Below are 24,921 nucleotides of genomic sequence, written 5' to 3' on the forward strand. Positions count from 1 at the left end.
ACACATATGAGGTAGAGAAAATAGTAAAAAAGAACTGGGTTATATTAAGGAATAACCAAAGGTTGTGGAATATTGGTGGTACTAAACCCAAATTTTGTATATAAAGTAGGCCCTAATTTAAAAAAAACTTTTGAGAAGGGCATGAAAAATAAAAATAGAGATGGCACTAAAAATGTGGACATTGTACGCAATGTAAATATATTTGCCTAGATGAGAAAGTAACCATCCATAATTCTTTACAAACCACGGTTAGATTTGAAAAAGGTCATTGTCAGACTACAGGAGTTATATATTTAGCTATGTGCAAGTCCTGCCCCTCATTCTATGTAGGCAAGACAGAGAGAACACTGCGGGACAGGATTTATGAACATACATACCAAATTGCCACTAAGAATGTAAATAATGCCCTATATAAGCATTCTATTAGTTGTGTGGCATATAAGGAGTTTAGATTTGCAATTTTAGAAAAAGTGTCACAAAACCCCAGGGGGGGGGGTGACTATAGAAGTTATATTGAAGAAAGAGAATTAAGATGGCAAATTCAATTACAAGCAAGTCAGCCCCCTGGATTAAATGAAATAATTTCAATAAAACCTATATTAAGAGGATGGAATGTGGAAAATGAATTTTAAGCTATTTAAGTTTTTACACAATTTTATATATTTGTATATGTATTTATATTATTGTATAAATATATATTTATTTGCTATATTTATATATAATTTTAAGATGAAATCTAGGGCACGCTTATTTAAATACACACACACACATATATATATATATATATATATATATATATATATATATATATATATATATAGACAATTTTTAATTTTTAATGTATTACATATTATATATTAGTATGTTTTAGAAATGGGATGAGTTCTAAATACTTTAATTTTAAATATGTCTTTTAAATAGTCCATCTAATAGGAATGTTTCTTTAAAAGTTGCACTATGTAATTAAATTAATTAATTGATGATGACATCAGATAACAGGGGGATATAAGGAGGGAAATGGGATAAGCAAGTAGATTCTGATGAAATCCCTATGGAAGGGAAAAAAGTGCTCAATCTAACTGCTTGTATATATATATATTTTTTTTTTAAAGTTTTGTTAATAAAATTGGTTGTGAGTGAATGTATCTACTGCAGTGTCCAGTTTGGTATTATTGGTGGACATTGACACTGCTGGGCTCATTTTCTTGTTTTATAGAGTTCTTAGTAGAATCTAGAACAGACGTTGCCATTAAAAAAGGAATAATTATTAGAGCATATAAAATATTGCATGATAACTATAAGAATCAATCAGAGGAGGTTAGAAAGGATTGGAAAGAAAGAAAGATTGGATTAGTAATTCACAAAGAAACAATGAGAGGATATATGTATGTCTCCCAAATATGCAACAAAATCTATAAGATTTAGAATTTTGCTTTAAAATGTTTACATAGATATTTCTATACCTCAAGTATACTCCAGAGAATTTTTCATCAGGTAGACAGCAAATGTTGGGGTGTGATGGGGAAGAAAGAGGTAATTGAGAACATATTTTCTGAGACTGCAGTGACTTGGCGGACTTTAAGGATTCCCTGCAGTGTGCACTATTGGAGATGCTGGGTGGGCAGATTGGTGTGATAAGGGAGATGATTTTTCTGAGCTATGATACAGACTCAGAGTTGGCTAGACATGGTAAGGCCTTGCTGTGTCTAATTATGGTAGCTGCCAAAAAAGGATTTACTAGAAAATAGAAATCAGAATATAAACCAACTATAATAGAAATAATGAGTACAGTAACAGAGATAAAAACAACTGGAATTGAGATCTTTAGAAAAAGGCAGAAACAAGCTATATAGGAAAAATGGGAATTGTGGGAACAATACATACAGGGGAGGAATGAGGTTTAAAAGAAAGCAGGACTTAAATGAGCTATGTAATATTTGACTGAAAATGATTGGGTATTTTGTAGGATTGTTCACAAACTCAGAACTGTTGGACATGCTGGACTTGCAGAAATCCCAATCCCTGAAGAGCCACATACCATGATCTAAACCTGGTCATTACAATTAAACATGCTGGGAGGGATAGCTTCTTGACCCAGACTCTGGAATAGACCACCTATACATGTCAGAGCACCTCTTTAGCACTCTTTAAAAGAACCTTGACAATTGAATGGGAAAAAGGAAATTCACCCTGGTAGACAGGAGTCCAGGAAGTAAATTGTGGGTAAGCCAGGGGATTATAGCTAGGCTTGTATAGGTCCCTAGGGCCAATAGCCTAGTACCAACCTGTGAAGCTACCAATGTCTACAAGTTCTGAAAGACACTGGTGCAATCCCTTATGAAAAAAGCACAAGGGAAACAGGATCAGGATGAGCTGGGGGTATTTGTGCACTACTTAAGCTTGCATGAAGCAAGCATACAATGTGCATGTAGCACACTAAATCCAAACACCTGAACTGTTTCCAGAGGAACTGACCAGGACCAAGGACAAAAAGTGGAGTAGAATGGGCTTTTTGGTGGCCACTAAAAATCTAAAGGGACCACCACAACCCCTTTCAGACTCCTGCAGCTGCCACTCCACTGCCACATGACCAGGCACTGTTGAGGCCAGAGTGTCCTGAATTGACAATTTGTAACTACCAGCCAGCTTGGCTACTTCAAGTACCCATCTTGGAAGTCTGATCACATCCAAATTTTCCTTCAGTAGAGGCAATTAAGTCCACATGGGACAACCCACTTTCAGGAGAAGCCTTAGTCTTTTGCAACATACCCACTATGGTCTGGTGGAAAACCACATTCACATGGCAAAGTCTCAGTCCTGCTCCAAGGCGGCTTGAAGTAAACTTTGCCATGTCCGAGCATAACAGCAAATGCCAGCTACTTGGGGGAAGTGGCCAAATGACAAACCAAACACTGAAATACCAGATAAGACTTAGAAGCCTAGTGGTGCTACACTTCTACACAACCAACTGAAGCATCTGTACTACTTTAAGCATTCAGCTTTTGGAGGTACACCGGCATTAACTGCACAACCCCTGTAGAGGATACCATGAGATTTTCCCCACATGCTTGGGGGTGTCAGGGAAATCCAAGTTTCCTGATTTTTTGGGGCTGCTTAAAGACAAGCTCTTGTAAAAACCTCAAAACAAAAAGGATCGTGCAACTTCAAAATCCCATCTTGAAGTTGCCCCTTCTACAAGCCAGAAAGAAGGCCCTTCTGTACACAAATCTAAACTCACCCAATCTAAGACCCCAGCAGGAGATGTGCAAGACTTTTTTCTCATTTCTGAGCTCTGAGTCTATTAGACCTATACCACAGGGACAAACAATTCCATTGAGTCTTTAACCAGTTCCTGTAGAGGAATTGCCCCCCCTTCTGAGACCTTTCTAGAACATCCCACTGAAAAGATTCCCCGGAAGTGGACACATGGGAGGAGAGAGAGACTTCCCCCATGGAGCCTCTCACTGCAGACACTGATTTTGATGAAGGGTCTAGGGAACAAATCAGAAAGGTGGTTGGTCTTCCCAAACCCCTTCTCCTGAAGAGTTCTTTGCTTTTAATTCTGGCCTGTCTACATCCTGGGTACCCCCAACCCCTTCAGTGAATGCTGTTATTCATCCATCTCATTTCCTGCTGGGCATGGACGGAGTTGGATATTGTCAAGCCCATTCCCAAGTGCCCTGACAAATATTTGGTCCCACCCACTGATAGACCCCACTGGAGGAAAGGAGTCTTGGTTGATGCTATTCTGGCAGTAGCAACCCCTAAGAAAGACCTAGGAGAGCAGGGTTCTGTCCGTCCATTTAACAGAGTCCAGAGCAATGGACAGGTTTGGAAAGCTGGTGTTTTCCTCAGCTACTTTCACCTTTTAGGTCTCTTATTGACCTTGCACAGTTTAATAGGCTTCAGGCAGATTTGACGAAAGAACTTAAACTCTGAGCCTATGTCTGCTGAGGATTTCAAAGGACTTATTCTCAACTGGCCACTCTCTTAATCTATTTTGAACACGTCAATGAACAGGTCAGAAATTGTAGATCTACAGATGCCGCAGGCTCAAAAGGAGGAGTGCCTGCAACAACAAAGTGAGGTCCCACGGAGGAATGGGATCCTTAACCAGGGAAAGGTTTTACAAAGTCGAAGACGTGTCCACTAACATGAAAATTAGAAATGGCGGCTAGACTTTCACTGTTGAGGAACTGATGAAAAATGATAGCTAGAAAATCTAAAACTGCTGAAATTGGTGCAGTGAAAGGGTGCAAAACCTCTTAATAGCCCAAACAAAAAAAAATTTCCATTTACTGCTTAAACTTTTCTGGTGTACAATTTATGAACTGCCACCAGAATGGCTTTAACAGGAGATGACAGAGTCCTAAGGATCATGGGAACCAGAGCAGTCAAGCAGTGAGCTTCAGACTGTCCAGATCTGGAAGGAGAGTCCCCGAGGGATGAGAAAGCAGATCCGGGACTGGATCCAAGGTCCATGACGGAACTAGCTGAGACCTGAGTAAGGGAAACCAAACCTGTCAAGGCAAGAATGGGGCAATGAGGATCAGTGCTCCTTAGCCTTCGGGCTTTCTGCAGAAACTTAGACATGAGGGGAAGAGGAGGACATGCATAATGGAGCCCGGTAGGCAATGAATCAAAGCATGCCTGGGGGTTCCCCCGAGGGTGTCCAGAGCAAAAAAACTCACTGCATTTCGCGTTGGATGGGGATGCAAAGAGATCACCCAAGGACCCCAGCCTAGGAAGAGCTGTTCTGCTACTGAAGGCTTCAGAGATCACTCGTAAGGTATTATGGCGGATCTGCTGAGCCTGTCCACTAAGATGGACAGTCCTGGAATGTGTGTTGCCACCAGAAAACAGCCGATCACCCATTCCCACACTCATGGCATCTTGACACAAGGGATAAGATCTGGTTCCCCCGTTTGTTGATACCAGACCACCGACATTGTCCAGCGAATATCAACAATCGTTCCCAGAGGAAGATGAGCATGGAGGGCCTGCAACACAAGAACCGCTCTCATCTAGAACACTGATGTGCAGATAGGTCTCTGAAGGGGACCATGTGCCTTGGACTGTCCTTCATGAGTAATAACCCCCACACAAGTAGGGAGACATCTGTGGTTATTGGGGTAAAGGTTGAAAAGGACATCCCTTGAGAAGATGTGGGGACCGAATCCACCAAAGGGAGTCCCTACATGCTTTTGAAATTCTCACTGGAAAGGACAAGGGGTGGTCAAACAGTGACCACTGAACAGCTAGTCCACTGCAGTACCCTCGCATGAAGGCATACCATTGGGAGATTTGTGGCCCCATAGAACCTAAAGCTCATAACACTGCTTCAGCTGTTGGTAAATGGGTCTGGAGAATGTGTAAGACATGTAGCCTCAAGCTGCATACCCTATTTGAGGGAGGAACATCTTAGATTGTATTGTGTCCAGCCATGCCCCAATGAAATCTACAATCTGAACTGAGCAGACTTCATATTGATAAGCAATGCCCAACTTGGTGGCTAACCTGGAGTGCCTGCCTTGATGTAACAGATGCTCTGAGGGGCGGTAAAGAGCCAGTTGTCCAGGTATGGAAAGATGAAAAATTTGAAGCCTCAGGTGAGCCCCTACCACTGCCATTACTTCACCTGGGGTGGTGGCTTGAAATTGGTAATGACCGGCTCCCAGCCAGAAGCAAAGGCCAGGAGCACCTGTGCATTTTGTTGTAATAGTACGCATCCTGGAGGTCGATCGAGCACATAGTCTCTGTCCTGCAGATAAGGCAGAACTGATAAAATTCTGTTACTGACAGGTTCAATTGGGACAGATCTAATATTGGTCTGAGGTTCCCAGTCTTTTTTGGCACTAAAGAACCTGGAGTAAACCTTGGATCAGGACTGGTCCGAAGGGACCGTTGGATAACTTCGTTTGCTCAGCAGTGAGTCTACCTGCACTGTTGCTTCCTCCCACTGCATGGGTGGGACATCTGGGAGAGTTTTGTTGGGAGGTAAAAACTTGAAGGGAATTATCCGCTGGATATGACCCGCAGCACCCACCGATATCTAGTGATGGGCTACCATGCTAGTGGGTGGAGCAACAGAACCCCAACTGCCTTTAGAAATGGACAGCCAGGCAACCCCTCAGGGTTGCTGTCCAGGATTCATCAGAAAGAGGTTCTGGGACCCAAAATTCCTAAGACCCTCTGCCTCTAGGGTGCGTCTAGGTTGGTTTTGGGCTAGACCACCCCCCCTCTTTGGAGGATCTCCATGTCGTCTCCAAAGGAGACATCCGAGGGTTGATCTTGGGGAACCTTCCCCTTCATCCAGGTAGTCTTCTGTGAGGGACCCTGGAGAAGAGTCCAAGTGCCTTCTTTTGCATGTATGCTTGTGGGGAGCTCCACTGGGGAGATCTCACAAGTGGGTTGTTCCAAGGCCAGAACGTCTTGGGGCATAACAGCTACAGGCTGTCCCCAAGAGGGCAAGATGGTTGGATCTGCACTCAATGCCAGTAGTCATCTGAATAGACTCAGATGAGTTACAGGCCTCAACCCTGCGAGAACCCTCTCCACCACATCGAATGCAGAGGGGGAATGGACCTCCTGGGCTAACAGATGCCACTCCTCTGATCCAACCGGGGAGTCAAAGCTGAGCCTCTAGGAGCCAAGACACCAAGGGGGATTCTCTCAGACATGCTCAGAGCAGAGAACACCCCCTCTGAATCAGAGCCCAAGGCTATGGCTTAGAGAGCTTGGATACAACACTCTGGGCACTGGCTGGCATGGCGGTACAAGGTACCATTGGCACTGACCCTCCACTGAGTGTCCTCTGATCCAACAGCTCCTGACCCCTCGACTGTGTCTTCTGATCAAACTGCTCCAAAACTGCAGGTTGGGTCAGAGTGGTAGGGCTAAAAGCTGGTTTGAAGGCACCCGCTCTGGTGGTAGAAGGCCCTGGCAAGACCCACCATCTGGATTTGAGTGCAGATAAATCTCTGCATCATCTTGTCCATCTCCACTTGACAGGCTCCAGGTAGAGCAGGAGGATGATGCCAAAGTGGGCTGGGAGAGCTGGTGGGGAGAAGGCCTACAGGAAACAGCTGACTAGAACCACAGGCTCAGGGGAGAACCTGGGGACCTGAGCCAAGGGGAAGCAGGCTTAGCCTTTGGCAGGAGGGCAGCCTCCAACAAGCTGTCAGGGGAGTGCTTGCAAGGCCAGTTTTTCTTTACCTTATCCCCTTTCCCTGACCTCTAGGCAGGAGGGTGAGTCCCAGAGACCAAGGAAGGGGAAGCAGCAGCAGCCGCTGCTTTAGCTTGAGAAGGTGGTATGTCTGTCCCACCTGTCCTTAAGTGTTAAGGTTCAAAATATAGACCCTACCACTAGGAAAAGAGGAGAGGAAAATAGAAAAGCCTACAAAAACAAGCTATGAAGGTATAGAAATGGTTAGGAGTAAAAAAGTCAAAAGTTTGATTTACACCAAATTGCAATGGAGCTTGGAACATGCTTCCTCTCAAGTGGCAAATGAGATCTGAAGGGAGACTGGCATTATAGGTATGGGAGGAGCATGGAGCTCTGAGCCATAGCTGGAAATACCAAATGATTGGTGTTGGGACAGTAAAGGCCAAAGCACAGAATTGAAAATACCAGAAAGAGAAATTCAAAAATCTCCTGGAGAGGTTTGATTGAAAGATGGAGATTTGCATCCTTGAGGTCCAGAAAGACCTGTTGAGCAAGAGAAAAAAGGGACATCCGAAAGTAAACTAGAACAGGTCTCCAAATACCTTTTCTGGGCACCAAATATTCATGAATAAAACTTCCCCTTTGAGACACAGACCCCTCTTGAATAGTACCTTTAGAATGGCAAAACTAGGGTAGCCAAAGTATAAACCTTCCTGGTTATACTGCCCTGGTCAGACAGCAGTAATTGAACAAAGGAAGCAACTGACATACCTTGGGATCTAGACACCAGGTGGATATTAAACAAAAGGAACAATCCTCAGGCACCCTACAAAAACCTACTAGGCTTCCTGGGAGCAGAAGCCTGAGAAATCTGGCACTAGAGGCAGTGAAAAAGCATCCAATAAAGCAGGCAAGATATAGGAGAAATCGGCTGCAGGTTTACTCATAGTAACTCGATATTCAAAACCTGAGCATACTCCCATAGCACCCTAGAGCCAGTGTCCCTCCAAAGGAAATCCTCAGAATTAGATGATCACCTTCCTCCAACCCATAGTCTAAAGGAATCTGGGTAGAAGCACATCCACCTCAGAATGCAGTTCTCTGGGCCTTTAAGAGGACCAGGAGCAGAAACCCCATGAGGCCTTGAGTAAAGGTCTGTCACTCACTTGAATCCCTAGTTCAAGGGGACAGCAAAAATAGAAACCTGATAAGGCTGACCCAAGACAGCGCAACTGCAGTAGGAACCTCTTCCCTAGAGAATCTGCAGAAATCCTCTGGACCCCTCATAAACACACAGTTCCTTCTGAACACCCAAAATGGATGCCTGCAAAGCCTCATACTAGATCCTCACTACTGACACCTAGAAAACTCTGCAAAGATTAGCAAGTCATCTAAACGAAGAAATCTATGAAAACTCTAAAATGTGTAGGTCCAGTGACTGGTCCCTGCAGACATCCTTGGAACTACAACCCAAATAGTTAACAGAACAGCGTGCAACCAAAACAAAATTCTGAGGAAAATACATGTACTCACCATGCTCATCTAAACAAATTAGCATAGTGAATAGAACAATGGACTTCAGCAACTCGACAGCAAAGAAAGTAAAATGCCACAATGCAGCTTTAATGTTGAACCAGCAAAACTTGAGTTAACAGATTTTGGACAAGGTTTCCAGCCTCCAAGCTTAGGCTCAGCCACCTGCTTACATGCCAAGTTATCAGAATTCTTTACCTACATCTATCATGTAGAAAACCAGCAAGCTGCACAAGATACAACAGAAGCCAGACATTCCAATTGGTTAGAGGAACACTAGGGGAGAAAATATACAACTTTTGCCCACCTCAACAAATGGGACACATTCCCCCAGCTACAAACCCCAGTAAGCATCATGGAAGGATATTTCAATGAAGGGTGGAACCAAAGGTGATTGACAGAACAAGACTCGTATGTTTTAACTATACATCATAGCAGGCTGCACAAACATAAGGATAGTGGTAAAGAAAGCAAAAGATGGCAGGAACCACTGTCAGAATGAAGTGTAAACCAGTAGGGTTTCAATACCTGGACAAGGTAATCTTAGAAACTATGGCATTCAACTTGCACCTAGCCATGGAGATTAAGTTGGTTACTGTCTAAATGTTCCAGATAGACTGCAAATGGTACCTACCTTTCCTGGAAAAATTAGCACAAGTTTAGTTTGAGGCAGAAATCACCTGGGAATTAATTCTAAATTAGTTGAGACTGAACCTTACAGAAGCTTGCAAACTCAAATCTTCCCCCAGTGGACACAGCTTGCAAACTGTCAGCAGTACTTTCAAAAGGGGAACAGTGAGGCCCTGAAGTAAAACAGCAATGTTCCAGGGAGGTTTCTCAAGGCTGTCAGAAAGTGCACATCAAAATCCTGTTTCTGTAAACTACTGGAAAAGGGGGAGGAAGTCTGCACTTCTAGGCTTCACAAAAGAAAAATAAAGGTCAGATTGAATGTTTTGATGTCTGGCTGAGCCCTGCCAGAAGGGTGACAAGATATCCACACCCAAATGAAGTGGAGCCATTAGTCCAAAATAAAGGAAAACCAAACCTAATTGGGGCAAAATAGGTTGCTACAGGTGATTTTGGGGTCAGGGGATATGCCTGAAACAAGCTTATGAACAGAACATTTCCTCCATATCAGAGGGAAAGCCCCTACACTTCATTCTGAATGGGGCTAGAGATCAGAGCTGGGCAAATCTGAAAACCCTTTAAGTAGAACTGGACCTGCTAAATTTTACCTGCCAGAAAGCACTGGAAGGCAATGCACACCAAATTTGGGGCTTCCCAGCATAGGTTCACCTTGTCAATACCAGATAAGAGGCAGTCAATATGGACATTGAAAACACACCCATGGGAGGCAATCCAGAAAGGCATACAATACTAGGACCACCCACATATCCAATACACCAGTGTCAAGTTTAGCCTCATTCTGGGACCAGGTTTTGGTGACTAGATGGAAGCACCAGTAAAGTGAAGAAAGAGTAGACAAGGAACCAGGCTGGATGCTATCCATTTGAATGTTTCAGGGTTAGGAGTGTAACTGGGTAATTCAATAGTTCAGATTTTCCACTATTGAACAGAGTCATAGAAGGTACTAGGCTATTGGGCCTACACAAGCCTAGCCAAAAAGGTACCCTGGGCTTACCACCCAAGAAAATTTCTTGTGCCCATCAAGCAGAGCCAGGTGATCCCAGGGTGACATTCCTATTTCCCCATCCAATCAAAAGCTTTCTTGGAGTGCCAATGAGCTTTATTTGATCAGTATGGAACTCTGGTACAGGAATCTTATCCCTTGTTTATTGTGGTAACAAGGTTTAGGTCCCTAGAGAGAGGAGGCTTGGAGGGATTGGATCTCTAAGTGGAGCATGTCCAACAGCTTTGGTTTCCCCGTAGCTTTGTATGTTATGCAGAGTAAAGCTGGAGTTGTCTCAGGGCATGACAGTAATCCAAGGTATTTCTGCAGCCTTTCCAGTTGTAGGCGTTTTGAGGTACATACTAAAAGGGGCATTAGAATGGGTCAAATGGTGACTACCAGAACAATGACTGCTTTTCCTGGATAAGCAGGATTTTATGAGGTGCGCCATGTAGATTGTCCACTTGTGTCCCAAGGTGGATTCACACTGTAGATTACCACCCATGTGGTAGCTCATCCAAGCATGTCTCAGTGGGGCCATTTTGTAGGATTGTTCACAAACTCAGAACTGTTGGACATGCTGGACTTGCAGAAATCCCAATCCCTGAAGAGCCACACACCATGATCTAAACCTGGTCATTACAATTAAACATGCTGGGAGGGATAGGTTCTTGACCCAGACTCTGGAATAGACCACCTACACATGTCAGAGCACCTCTTTAGCACTCTTCAAAAGAACCTTGACAATTGAATGGGAAAAAGGAAATTCACCCTGGTAGACAGGAGTCCAGGAAGTAAATTGTGGGAAAGCCAGGGGATTATAGCTAGGCTTGTATAGGTCCCTAGGGCCAATAGCCTAGTACCAACCTGTGAAGCTACCAATGTCTACAAGTTCTGAAAGACACTGGTGCAATCCCTTATGAAAAAGCACAAGGGAAATAGGATCAGGATGAGCTGGGGTATTTGTGCACTACTTAAGCTTGCATGAAGCAAGCATACAATGTGCATGTAGCACACTAAATCCAAACACCTGAACTGTTACCAGAGGAACTGACCAGGACCAAGGACAAAAAGTGGAGTAGAATGGGCTTTTTGGTGGCCACTAAGAATCTGAAGGGCCCACCCCAGCCCCTTTCAGACTCATGCAGCTACCACTCCACTGCCACATGACCAGGCACTGTTGAGGCCAGAGTGTCCTGAATTGACAATTTGTAACTACCAGCCAGCTTGGCTACTTCAAGTACCCATCTTGGAAGTCTGATCACATCCAAATTTTCCTTCAGTAGAGGCAATTAAGTCCACATGGGACAACCCACTTTCAGGAGAAGCCTTAGTCTTTTGCAACATACCCACTATGGTCTGGTGGAAAACCACATTCACATGGCAAAGTCTCAGTCCTGCTCCAAGGCGGCTTGAAGTAAACTTTGACATGTCCGAGCATAACAGCAAATGCCAGCTACTTGGGGGAAGTGGCCAAATGACAAACCAAACACTGAAATACCAGATAAGACTTAGAAGCCTAGTGGTGCAACACTTCTACACAATCAACTGAAGCATCTCCACTACTTTAAGCATTCAGCTTTTGGAGGTACACCGGCATTAACTGCACAACCCCTGTAGAGGATACCATGAGATTTTCCCCACATGCTTGGGGGTGTCAGGGAAATCCAAGTTTCCTGATTTTTTGGGGCTGCTTAAAGACAAGCTCTTGTAAAAACCTCAAAACAAAAAGGATCGTGCAACTTCAAAATCCCATCTTGAAGTTGCCCCTTCTACAAGCCAGAAAGAAGGCCCTTCTGTACACAAATCTAAACTCACCCAATCTAAGACCCGGCAGGAGATGTGCAAGACTTTTTTCTCATTTCTGAGCTCTGAGTCTATTAGACCTATTCCACAGGGACAGCCAATTCCATTGAGTCTTTAACCAGTTCCTGTAGAGAATTCCCCCTTCTGAGACCTTTCTAGAACATCCCACTGAAGAGGTTTCCGGGAAGTGGACACATGGGATGAGAGAGAGACTTCCCCCATGGAGCCTCTCACTGCAGACACTGATTTTGATGAAGGGTCTAGGGAACAAATCAGAAAGGTGGTTGGTCTTCCCAAACCCCTTCTCCTGAAGAGTTCTTTGCTTTTAATTCTGGCCTGTCTACATCCTGGGTACCCCAACCCCTTCAGTGAATGCTGTTATTCATCCATCTCATTTCCTGCTGGGCATGGTCGGAGTTGGATATTGTCAAGCCCATTCCCAAGTGCCCTGACAAATATTTGGTCCCACCCACTGATAGACCCCACTGGAGGAAAGGAGTCTTGGTTGATGCTATTCTGGCAGTAGCAACCCCTAAGAAAGACCTAGAAGAGCAGGGTTCTGTCTGTCCATTTAACAGAGTCCAGAGCAATGGACAGGTTTGGAAAGCTGGTGTTTTCCACAGCTACTTTCACCTTTTAGGTCTCTTATTGACCTTGCACAGTTTAATAGGCTTCAGGCAGATTTGTGAAAGAACTTAAACTCTGAGCCTATGTCTGCTGAGGATTTCAAAGGACTTATTCTCAACTGGCCACTCTCTTAATCTATTTTGAACACGTCAATGAACAGGTCAGAAATTGTAGATCTACAGATGCATGAGCTCAAAGGAGGAGTGCCTGCAACAACAAAGTGAGGTCCCACGGAGGAATGGGATCCTTAACCAGGAAAGGTTTTACAAAGTCGAAGGCGTGTCCACTAACATGAAAATTAGAAATGGCGGCTAGACTTTCACTGTTGAGGAACTGATGAAAAATGATAGCTAGAAAATCTAAAACTGCTGAAATTGGTGCAGTGAAAGGGTGCAAAAACCTCTTAATAGCCCAAACAAAAAAAAATTTCCATTTACTGCTTAAACTTTTCTGGTGTACAATTTATGAACTGCCACCAGAATGGCTTTAACAGGAGATGACAGAGTCCCTAAGGATCATGGGAACCAGAGCAGTCAAGCAGTGAGCTTCAGACTGTCCAGATCTGGAAGGAGAGTCCCCGAGGGATGAGAAAGCAGATCCGGGACTGGATCCAAGGTCCATGGCGGAACTAGCTGAGACCTGAGTAAGGGAAACCAAACCTGTCAAGGCAAGAATGGGGCAATGAGGATCAGTGCTCCTTAGCCTTCGGCTTTCTGCAGAAACTTAGACATGAGGGGAAGAGGAGGACATGCATAAAGGAGCACGGTAGGCAATGAATCAAAGCATGCCTGGGGTTCCCCGAGGTGTCAGAGCAAAAAAACTCACTGCATTTCGCGTTGGATGGGGATGCAAAGAGATCACCCAAGGACCCCAGCCTAGGAAGAGCTGTTCTGCTACTGAAGGCTTCAGAGATCACTCGTAAGGTATTATGCCGGATCTGCTGAGCCTGTCCACTAAGATGGACAGTCCTGGAATGTGTGTTGCCACCAGAAAACAGCCGATCACCCATTCCCACACTCATGGCATCTTGACACAAGGGATAAGATCTGGTTCCCCCGTTTGTTGATACCAGACCACCGACATTGTCCACCCGAATATCAACAATCGTTCCCAGAGGAAGATGAGCATGGAGGGCCTGCAACACAAGAACCGCTCTCATCTAGAACACTGATGTGCAGATAGGTCTCTGAAGGGGACCATGTGCCTTGGACTGTCCTTCATGAGTAATAACCCCCACACAAGTAGGGAGACATCTGTGGTTATTGGGGTAAAGGTTGAAAAGGACATCCCTTGAGAAGATGTGGAAATCCACCAAAGGGAGTCCCTACATGCTTTTGAAATTCTCACTGGAAAGGACAAGGGGTGGTCAAACAGTGACCACTGAACAGCTAGTCCACTGCAGTACCCTCGCATGAAGGCATACCATTGGGAGATTTGTGGCCCCATAGAACCTAAAGCTCATAACACTGCTTCAGCTGTTGGTAAATGGGTCTGGAGAATGTGTAAGACATGTAGCCTCAAGCTGCATACCCTATTTGAGGGGAGGAACATCTTAGATTGTATTGTGTCCAGCCATGCCCCAATGAAATCTACAATCTGAACTGAGCAGACTTCATATTGATAAGCAATGCCCAACTTGGTGGCTAACCTGGAGTGCCTGCCTTGATGTAACAGATGCTCTGAGGGGCGGTAAAGAGCCAATTGTCCAGGTATGGAAAGATGAAAAATTTGAAGCCTCAGGTGAGCCCCTACCACTGCCATTACTTCACCTGGGGTGGTGGCTTGAAATTGGTAATGACCGGCTCCCAGCCAGAAGCAAAGGCCAGGAGCACCTGTGCATTTTGTTGTAATAGTGGGCATCCTGGAGGTCGATCGAGCACATAGTCTCTGTCCTGCAGATAAGGCAGAACTGATAAAATTCTGTTACTGACAGGTTCAATTGGGACAGATCTAATATTGGTCTGAGGTTCCCAGTCTTTTTTGGCACTAAAGAACCTGGAGTAAACCTTGGATCAGGACTGGTCTGAAGGGACCGTTGGATAACTCGTTTGCTCAGCAGTGAGTCTACCTGCACTGTTGCTTCCTCCCACTGCATGGGTGGGACATCTGGGAGAGTTTTGTTGGGAGGTAAAAACTTGAAGGGAATTATCCGCTGGATATGACCCGCAGCACCCACCGATATCTAGTGATGGGCTACCATGCTAGTGGGTGGAGCAACAGAACCCCAACTGCCTTTAGAAATGGACAGCCAGGCAACCCCTCAGGGTTGCTGTCCAGGTTCATCAGAAAGAGGTTCTGGGACCCAAAATTCCTAAGACCCTCTGCCTCTAGGGTGCGTCTAGGTTGGTTTTGGGCTAGACCACCCCCCCTCTTTGGAGGATCTCCATGTCGTCTCCAAAGGAGACATCCGAGGGTTGATCTTGGGGAACCTTCCCCTTCATCCAGGTAGTCTTCTGTGAGGGACCCTGGAGAAGAGTCCAAGTGCCTTCTTTTGCATGTATGCTTGTGGGGAGCTCCACTGGGGAGATCTCACAAGTGGGTTGTTCAAGGCCAGAACGTCTTGGGGCATAACAGCTACAGGCTGTCCCCAAGAGGGCAAGATGGTTGGATCTGCACTCAATGCCAGTAGTCATCTGAATAGACTCAGATGAGTTACAGGCCTCAACCCTGCGAGAACCCTCTCCACCACATCGAATGCAGAGGGGGAATGGACCTCCTGGGCTAACAGATGCCACTCCTCTGATCCAACCGGGGAGTCAAAGCTGAGCCTCTAGGAGCCAAGACACCAAGGGGGATTCTCTCAGACATGCTCAGAGCAGAGAACACCCCCTCTGAATCAGAGCCCAAGGCTATGGCTTAGAGAGCTTGGATACAACACTCTGGGCACTGGCTGGCATGGCGGTACAAGGTACCATTGGCACTGACCCCTCCACTGAGTGTCCTCTGATCCAACAGCTCCTGACCCCTCGACTGTGTCTTCTGATCAAACTGCTCCAAAACTGCAGGTTGGGTCAGAGTGGTAGGGCTAAAAGCTGGTTTGAAGGCACCCGCTCTGGTGGTAGAAGGCCCTGGCAAGACCCACCATCTGGATTTGAGTGCAGATAAATCTCTGCATCATCTTGTCCATCTCCACTTGACAGGCTCCAGGTAGAGCAGGAGGATGATGCCAAAGTGGGCTGGGAGAGCTGGTGGGAGAGAAGACCTACAGGGGAAACAGCTGACTAGAACCACAGGCTCAGGGGAGAACCTGGGGACCTGAGCCAAGGGGAAGCAGGCTTAGCCTTTGGCAGGAGGGCAGCCTCCAACAAGCTGTCAGGGGAGTGCTTGCAAGGCCAGTTTTTCTTTACCTTATCCCCTTCCCCTGACCTCTAGGCAGGAGGGTGAGTCCCAGAGACCAAGGAAGGGGAAGCAGCAGCAGCCGCTGCTTTAGCTTGAGAAGGTGGTATGTCTGTCCCACCTGTCCTTAAGTGTTAAGGTTCAAAATATAGACCCTACCACTAGGAAAAGAGGAGAGGAAAATAGAAAAGCCTACAAAAACAAGCTATGAAGGTATAGAAATGGTTAGGAGTAAAAAAGTCAAAAGTTTGATTTACACCAAATTGCAATGGAGCTTGGAACATGCTTCCTCTCAAGTGGCAAATGAGATCTGAAGGGAGACTGGCATTATAGGTATGGGAGGAGCATGGAGCTCTGAGCCATAGCTGGAAATACCAAATGATTGGTGTTGGGACAGTAAAGGCCAAAGCACAGAATTGAAAATACCAGAAAGAGAAATTCAAAAATCTCCTGGAGAGGTTTGATTGAAAGATGGAGATTTGCATCCTTGAGGTCCAGAAAGACCTGTTGAGCAAGAGAAAAAAGGGACATCCAGTAAACTAGAACAGGTCTCCAAATACCTTTTCTGGGCACCAAATATTCATGAATAAAACTTCCCTTTGAGACACAGACCCCTCTTGAATAGTACCTTTAGAATGGCAAAACTAGGGTAGCCAAAGTATAAACCTTCCTGGTTATACTGCCCTGGTCAGACAGCAGTAATTGAACAAAGGAAGCAACTGACATACCTTGGGATCTAGACACCAGGTGGATATTAAACAAAAAGGAACAATCCTCAGGCACCCTACAAAAACCTACTAGGCTTCCTGGGAGCAGAAGCCTGAGAAATCTGGCACTAGAGGCAGTGAAAAAGCATCCAATAAAGCAGGCAAGATATAGGAGAAATGGCTGCAGGTTTACTCATAGTAACTCGATATTCAAAACCTGAGCATACTCCCATAGCACCCTAGAGCCAGTGTCCCTCCAAAGGAAATCCTCAGAATTAGATGATCACCTTCCTCCAACCCATAGTCTAAAGGAATCTGGGTAGAAGCACATCCACCTCAGAATGCAGTTCTCTGGGCCTTTAAGAGGACCAGGGCAGAAACCCCATGAGGCCTTGAGTAAGGTCTGTCACTCACTTGAAACCCTATTTCAAGGGGACAGCAAAAATAGAAACCTGATAAGGCTGACCCAAGACAAGCGCAACTGCAGTAGGAACCTCTTCCCTAGAGAATCTGCAGAAATCCTCTGGACCCCGCATAAACACACAGTTCCTTCTGAACACCCAAAATGGATGCCTGCAAAGCCTCATACTAGATCCTCACTACTGACACCTAGAAAACTCTGCAAAGATTAGCAAGTCATCTAAGCGAAGAAATCTATGAAAACTCTAAAATGTGTAGGTCCAGTGACTGGTCCCTGCAGACATCCTTGGAACTACAACCCAAATAGTTAACAGAACAGCGTGCAACCAAAACAAAATTCTGAGGAAAATACATGTACTCACCATGCTCATCTAAACAAATTAGCATAGTGAATAGAACAATGGACTTCAGCAACTCGACAGCAAAGAAAGTAAAATGCCACAATGCAGCTTTAATGTTGAACCAGCAAAACTTGAGTTAACAGATTTTGGACAAGGTTTCCAGCCCCCAAGCTTAGGCTCAGCCACCTGCTTACATGCCAAGTTATCAGAATTCTTTACCTACATCTATCATGTAGAAAACCAGCAAGCTGCACAAGATACAACAGAAGCCAGACATTCCAATTGGTTAGAGGAACACTAGGGGAGAAAATATACAACTTTTGCCCACCTCAACAAATGGGACACATTCCCCCAGCTACAAACCCCAGTAAGCATCATGGAAGGATATTTCAATGAAGGGTGGAACCAAAGGTGATTGACAGAACAAGACTTGTATGTTTTAACTATACATCATAGCAGGCTGCACAAACATAAGGATAGTGGTAAAGAAAGCAAAAGATGGCAGGAACCACTGTCAGAATGAAGTGTAAACCAGTAGGGTTTCAATACCTGGACAAGGTAATCTTAGAAACTATGGCATTCAACTTGCACCTAGCCATGGAGATTAAGTTGGTTACTGTCTAAATGTTCCAGATAGACTGCAAATGGTACCTACCTTTCCTGGAAAAATTAGCACAAGTTTAGTTTGAGGCAGAAATCACCTGGGAATTAATTCTAAATTAGTTGAGACTGAACCTTACAGAAGCTTGCAAACTCAAATCTTCCCCCAGTGGACACAGCTTGCAAACTGTCAGCAGTACTTTCAAAAGGGGAACAGTGAGGCCCTGAAGTAAAACAGCAATGTTCCAGGGAGGTTTCTCAAGGCTGTCAGAAAGTGCACATCAAAATCCTGTTTCTGTAAACTACTGGAAAAGGGGGAGGAAGTCTGCACTTCTAGGCTTCACAAAAGAAAAATAAAGGTCAGATTGAATGTTTTGATGTCTGGCTGAGCCCTGCCAGAAGGGTGACAAGATATCCACACCCAAATGAAGTGGAGCCATTAGTCCAAAATAAAGGAAAACCAAACCTAATTGGGGCAAAATAGGTTGCTACAGGTGATTTTGGGGTCAGGGGATATGCCTGAAACAAGCTTATGAACAGAACATTTCCTCCATATCAGAGGGAAAGCCCTACACTTCATTCTGAATGGGGCTAGAGATCAGAGCTGGGCAAATCTGAAAACCCTTTAAGTAGAACTGGACCTGCTAAATTTTACCTGCCAGAAAGCACTGGAAAGGCAATGCACACCAAATTTGGGGCTTCCCAGCATAGGTTCACCTTGTCAATACCAGATAAGAGGCAGTCAATATGGACATTGAAAACACACCCATGGGAGGCAATCCAGAAAGGCATACAATACTAGGACCACCCACATATCCAATACACCAGTGTCAAGTTTAGCCTCATTCTGGGACCAGGTTTTGGTGACTAGATGGAAGCACCAGTAAAGTGAAGAAAGAGTAGACAAGGAACCAGGCTGGATGCTATCCATTTGAATGTTTCAGGGTTAGGAGTGTAACTGGGTAATTCAATAGTTCAGATTTTCCACTATTGAACAGAGTCATAGAAGGTACTAGGCTATTGGGCCTACACAAGCCTAGCCAAAAAGGTACCCTGGGCTTACCACCCAAGAAAATTTCTTGTGCCCATCAAGCAGAGCCAGGTGATCCCAGGGTGACATTCCTATTTCCCCATCCAATCAAAAGCTTTCTTGGAGTGCCAATGAGCTTTATTTGATCAGTATGGAACTCTGGTACAGGAATCTTATCCCTTGTTTATTGTGGTAACAAGGTTTAGGTCCCTAGAGAGAGGAGGCTTGGAGGGATTGGATCTCTAAGTGGAGCATGTCCAACAGCTTTGGTTTCCCCGTAGCTTTGTATGTTATGCAGAGTAAAGCTGGAGTTGTCTCAGGGCATGACAGTAATCCAAGGTATTTCTGCAGCCTTTCCAGTTGTAGAGCGTTTTGAGGTACATACTAAAAGGGGCATTAGAATGGGTCAAATGAGTGACTACCAGAACAATGACTGCTTTTCCTGGATAAGCAGGATTTTATGAGGTGCGCCATGTAGATTGTCCACTTGTGTCCCAAGGTGGATTCACACTGTAGATTACCACCCATGTGGTAGCTCATCCAAGCATGTCTCAGTGGGGCCATTTTGTAGGATTGTTCACAAACTCAGAACTGTTGGACATGCTGGACTTGCAGAAATCCCAATCCCTGAAGAGCCACACACCATGATCTAAACCTGGTCATTACAATTAAACATGCTGGGAGGGATAGGTTCTTGACCCAGACTCTGGAATAGACCACCTACACATGTCAGAGCACCTCTTTAGCACTCTTCAAAAGAACCTTGACAATTGAATGGGAAAAAGGAAATTCACCCTGGTAGACAGGAGTCCAGGAAGTAAATTGTGGGAAAGCCAGGGGATTATAGCTAGGCTTGTATAGGTCCCTAGGGCCAATAGCCTAGTACCAACCTGTGAAGCTACCAATGTCTACAAGTTCTGAAAGACACTGGTGCAATCCCTTATGAAAAAAGCACAAGGGAAATAGGATCAGGATGAGCTGGGGGTATTTGTGCACTACTTAAGCTTGCATGAAGCAAGCATACAATGTGCATGTAGCACACTAAATCCAAACACCTGAACTGTTTCCAGAGGAACTGACCAGGACCAAGGACAAAAAGTGGAGTAGAATGGGCTTTTTGGTGGCCACTAAAATCTAAAGGGCCCACCACAACCCCTTTCAGACTCATGCAGCTACCACTCCACTGCCACATGACCAGGCACTGTTGAGGCCAGAGTGTCCTGAATTGACAATTTGTAACTACCAGCCAGCTTGGCTACTTCAAGTACCCATCTTGGAAGTCTGATCACATCCAAATTTTCCTTCAGTAGAGGCAATTAAGTCCACATGGGACAACCCACTTTCAGGAGAAGCCTTAGTCTTTTGCAACATACCCACTATGGTCTGGTGGAAAACCACATTCACATGGCAAAGTCTCAGTCCTGCTCCAAGGCTGCTTGAAGTAAACTTTGACATGTCCGAGCATAACAGCAAATGCCAGCTACTTGGGGGAAGTGGCCAAATGACAAACCAAACACTGAAATACCAGATAAGACTTAGAAGCCTAGTGGTGCAACACTTCTACACAACCAACTGAAGCATCTCTACTACTTTAAGCATTCAGCTTTTGGAGGTACACCGGCATTAACTGCACAACCCCTGTAGAGGATACCATGAGATTTTCCCCACATGCTTGGGGGTGTCAGGGAAATCCAAGTTTCCTGATATTTTGGGGCTGCTTAAAGACAAGCTCTTGTAAAAACCTCAAAACAAAAAGGATCGTGCAACTTCAAAATCCCATCTTGAAGTTGCCCCTTCTACAAGCCAGAAAGAAGGCCCTTCTGTACACAAATCTAAACTCACCCAATCTAAGACCCCGGCAGGAGATGTGCAAGACTTTTTTCTCATTTCTGAGCTCTGAGTCTATTAGACTTATTCCACAGGGACAGCCAATTCCATTGAGTCTTTAACCAGTTCCTGTAGAGGAATTCCCCCCCTTCTGAGACCTTTCTAGAACATCCAACTGAAAAGGTTCCCTGGAAGTGGACACATGGGAGGAGAGAGAGACTTCCCCCATGGAGCCTCTCACTGCAGACACTGATTTTGATGAAGGGTCTAGGGAACAAATCAGAAAGGTGGTTGGTCTTCCCAAACCCCTTCTCCTGAAGAGTTCTTTGCTTTTAATTCTGGCCTGTCTACATCCTGGGTACCCCCAACCCCTTCAGTGAATGCTGTTATTCATCCATCTCATTTCCTGCTGGGCATGGACGGAGTTGGATATTGTCAAGCCCATTCCCAAGTGCCCTGACAAATATTTGGTCCCACCCACTGATAGACCCCACTGGAGGAAAGGAGTCTTGGTTGATGCTATTCTGGCAGTAGCAACCCCTAAGAAAGACCTAGAAGAGCAGGGTTCTGTCCGTCCATTTAACAAATTCCAGAGCAATGGACAGGTTTGGAAAGCTGGTGTTTTCCTCAGCTACTTTCACCTTTTAGGTCTCTTATTGACCTTGCACAGTTTAATAGGCTTCAGGCAGATTTGACGAAAGAACTTAAACTCTGAGCCTATGTCTGCTGAGGATTTCAAAGGACATATTCTCAACTGGCCACTCTCTTAATCTATTTTGAACACGTCAATGAGGTTGATCTCACACAGCTGAAAGCACCTCATGAGCATCCAGTTCAGGCATCACCATAAGGAGGCACTCCTGAATGTGACTTTGAGGAACCCTTTAAAATAATTGCTAATGCCCCTTTTCGTGGTACGCACTTGATTGCACCATCCGAGAAATATGCACTTACCTACAGCAAACAAGGGAAGACCCTGTATGCCATGGGAATCAAGTTTCTGGCGCCTCAGCAAACCTTCTCTAGGAACCAGAGAGATGGTAAGAAAATGTGGTTCCATAAGCCTCAGGAACCTTTCCAGGATTTGCGTGGGGGATATTTTAATGGTAGACATCACCCTAGAGGTAGTGGTGGCCCACAGAACTGGGGCCTTGGGGCCTGTTTGGAAAAGATTTTCTATCAGTGCTCCTGAAGTGCTTGCCCAACTGTCTTAACTATGGAGGCAGTCAGGGTTCAGTTCCGTTTCCACTGCAGGACTTGTATAAGAGATTCAGTGGGTGTTCAGAATATCCAGAGGTAATCCTATACCAGTTTTCCTTCTTCCTCATCATCAAAAGAAGAAACTTCCTGACATTCCACCCAGTTAGAGGAAGGCAGTGGCTCAAAAAGTACAAAAGTTGCTATTAAAAAAAAAGAGCCAACCAAGAGGGTCTCTCCCAAGCAGACAGGATTCAGAACTTATTCATACCTCATTTTACTAGCAAAGAAAACATGGTATCTTGGACCCATTTTGGATCTAAGCAAATTGAACCTATTTGTGAAGCAAATGAAGTTCCGAATGGTCACAGTTCAGTCCATCCTGCCGTTTCTGCACAAGGACATTTGGATGTGCTGTGTAGATCTTCAGGACATGTACTATCATATCAAAATAGACAATCCAGAAGATATCTCCACTTTTGGCTGGAAGCCAGTCATTACTAGTTCAGAGCTCTGCCCTTTGGACTCTTTACCAAATGCATGGCAGTAGTAGCAGCAGAAGTTCCGAATGGTCACAGTTCAGTCCATCCTGCCCTTTCTGCACAAGGACAATTGGATGTGCTGTGCAGATCTTCAGGACATGTACTATCATATCAAAATAGACAATCCAGAAGATAGCTCCACTTTTGGCTGGAAGCCAGTCATTACTAGTTCAGAGCTCTGCCCTTTGGACTCTTTACCAAATGCATGGCAGTAGTAGCAGCAGAAGTTCCGAATGGTCACAGTTCAGTCCATCCTGCCCTTTCTGCACAAGGACAATTGGATGTGCTGTGTAGATCTTCAGGACATGTACTATCATATCAAAATAGACAATCCAGAAGATAGCTCCACTTTTGGCTGGAAGCCAGTCATTACTAGTTCAGAGCTCTGCCCTTTGGACTCTTTACCAAATGCATGGCAGTAGTAGCAGCAGAAGTTCCGAATGGTCACAGTTCAGTCCATCCTGCCCTTTCTGCACAAGGACAATTGGATGTGCTGTGTAGATCTTCAGGACATGTACTATCATATCAAAATAGACAATCCAGAAGAGATCTCCACTTTTGGCTGGAAGCCAGTCATTACTAGTTCAGAGCTCTGCCCTTTGGACTCTTTACCAAATGCATGGCAGTAGTAGCAGCAGCTCACTTGAGGCTGAAAAGATTCCAGGTGTTTCGGTATCTAGACGACTGGCTTCTAACTTCATCAGCCAAATATCAACTCCTACATGCCAGGGACTATTTGCCCCAGCTTGGTGACACCTTGGGCATCATGATTAATCTTGCAAAATCAAAACTTGCACCAGTTCAGAGCCTGGAGTTCATTGGGGCAGTTTGTAACCCATTGACACAGGTAGCATCTTTGCTTTTCCATAGTATTACCTGTGCCATAATCCAGGTCCAGGCTATCCTTGCACATTTCTCCTTTCCAGGAAGGTTAATCCTTCAAGCATGGTCGATGTCAGGTTGCCATTGTACTCCTCCCTCTTGCACACTTCTTTATGCAGGTTCTTTGGACTGTAGCTGTACAGTGGTCCATTCTATATAAATCCCTTTCTTTTCAAGTAAAACATGTACCAATTTGCAAATAACAGATTCACTGGTGGATACAGTCAGACAATTTAACTTTTGGACAGATCCTTTATTTTATCAAATCCAGTAGCCAGTGACCATGGATGTTTTTCACCTGGGGTGGTTCTTGGGAAGAACTGTCCCTCTGCCTTTGAGGTGGTACAACGGGCTTTTTCTCTTCAGAGGGAACCATCTTGTGTCGGATCCCATCCTTCTTTTTCTCATTTCTGAGCTCTGAGCCTATTAGACCTATTCCACAGGGACAGCAAATTCCATTGAGTCTTTAACCAGTTCATGTAGAGGAATTGCCCCCCCTCTGAGACCTTTCTAGAACATCCCACTGAAAAGGTTCCCAGGAAGTGGACACATGGGAGGAGAGACAGACTTCCCCCATGGAGCCTCTCACTGCAGACACTGATTTTGATGAAGGGTCTAGGGAACAAATCAGAAAGGTGGTTGGTCTTCCCAAACCCCTTCTCCTGAAGAGTTCTTTGCTTTTAATTCTGGCCTGTCTACATCCTGGGTACCCCCAACCCCTTCAGTGAATGCTGTTATTCATCCATCTCATTTCCTGCTGGGCATGGACGGAGTTGGATATTGTCAAGCCCATTCCCAAGTGCCCTGACAAATATTTGGTCCCACCCACTGATAGACCCCACTGGAGGAAAGGAGTCTTGGTTGATGCTATTCTGGCAGTAGCAACCCCTAAGAAAGACCTAGAAGAGCAGGGTTCTGTCTGTCCATTTAACAGAGTCCAGAGCAATGGACAGGTTTGGAAAGCTGGTGTTTTCCACAGCTACTTTCACCTTTTAGGTCTCTTATTGACCTTGCACAGTTTAATAGGCTTCAGGCAGATTTGACGAAAGAACTTAAACTCTGAGCCTATGTCTGCTGAGGATTTCAAAGGACTTATTCTCAACTGGCCACTCTCTTAATCTATTTTGAACACGTCAATGAACAGGTCAGAAATTGTAGATCTACAGATGCCGCAGGCTCAAAAGGAGGAGTGCCTGCAATGCCTGCAACAACAAAGTGAGGTCCCATGGAGGAATGGGATCCTTAACCAGGGAAAGGTTTTACAAAGTCGAAGACGTG

Source organism: Protopterus annectens, chromosome 13.part0 (genome assembly GCF_019279795.1).
Source record: "Protopterus annectens isolate FY-2018-M chromosome 13.part0, PAN1.0, whole genome shotgun sequence".
Classification (NCBI taxonomy): Eukaryota; Metazoa; Chordata; order Ceratodontiformes; family Protopteridae; genus Protopterus; species Protopterus annectens.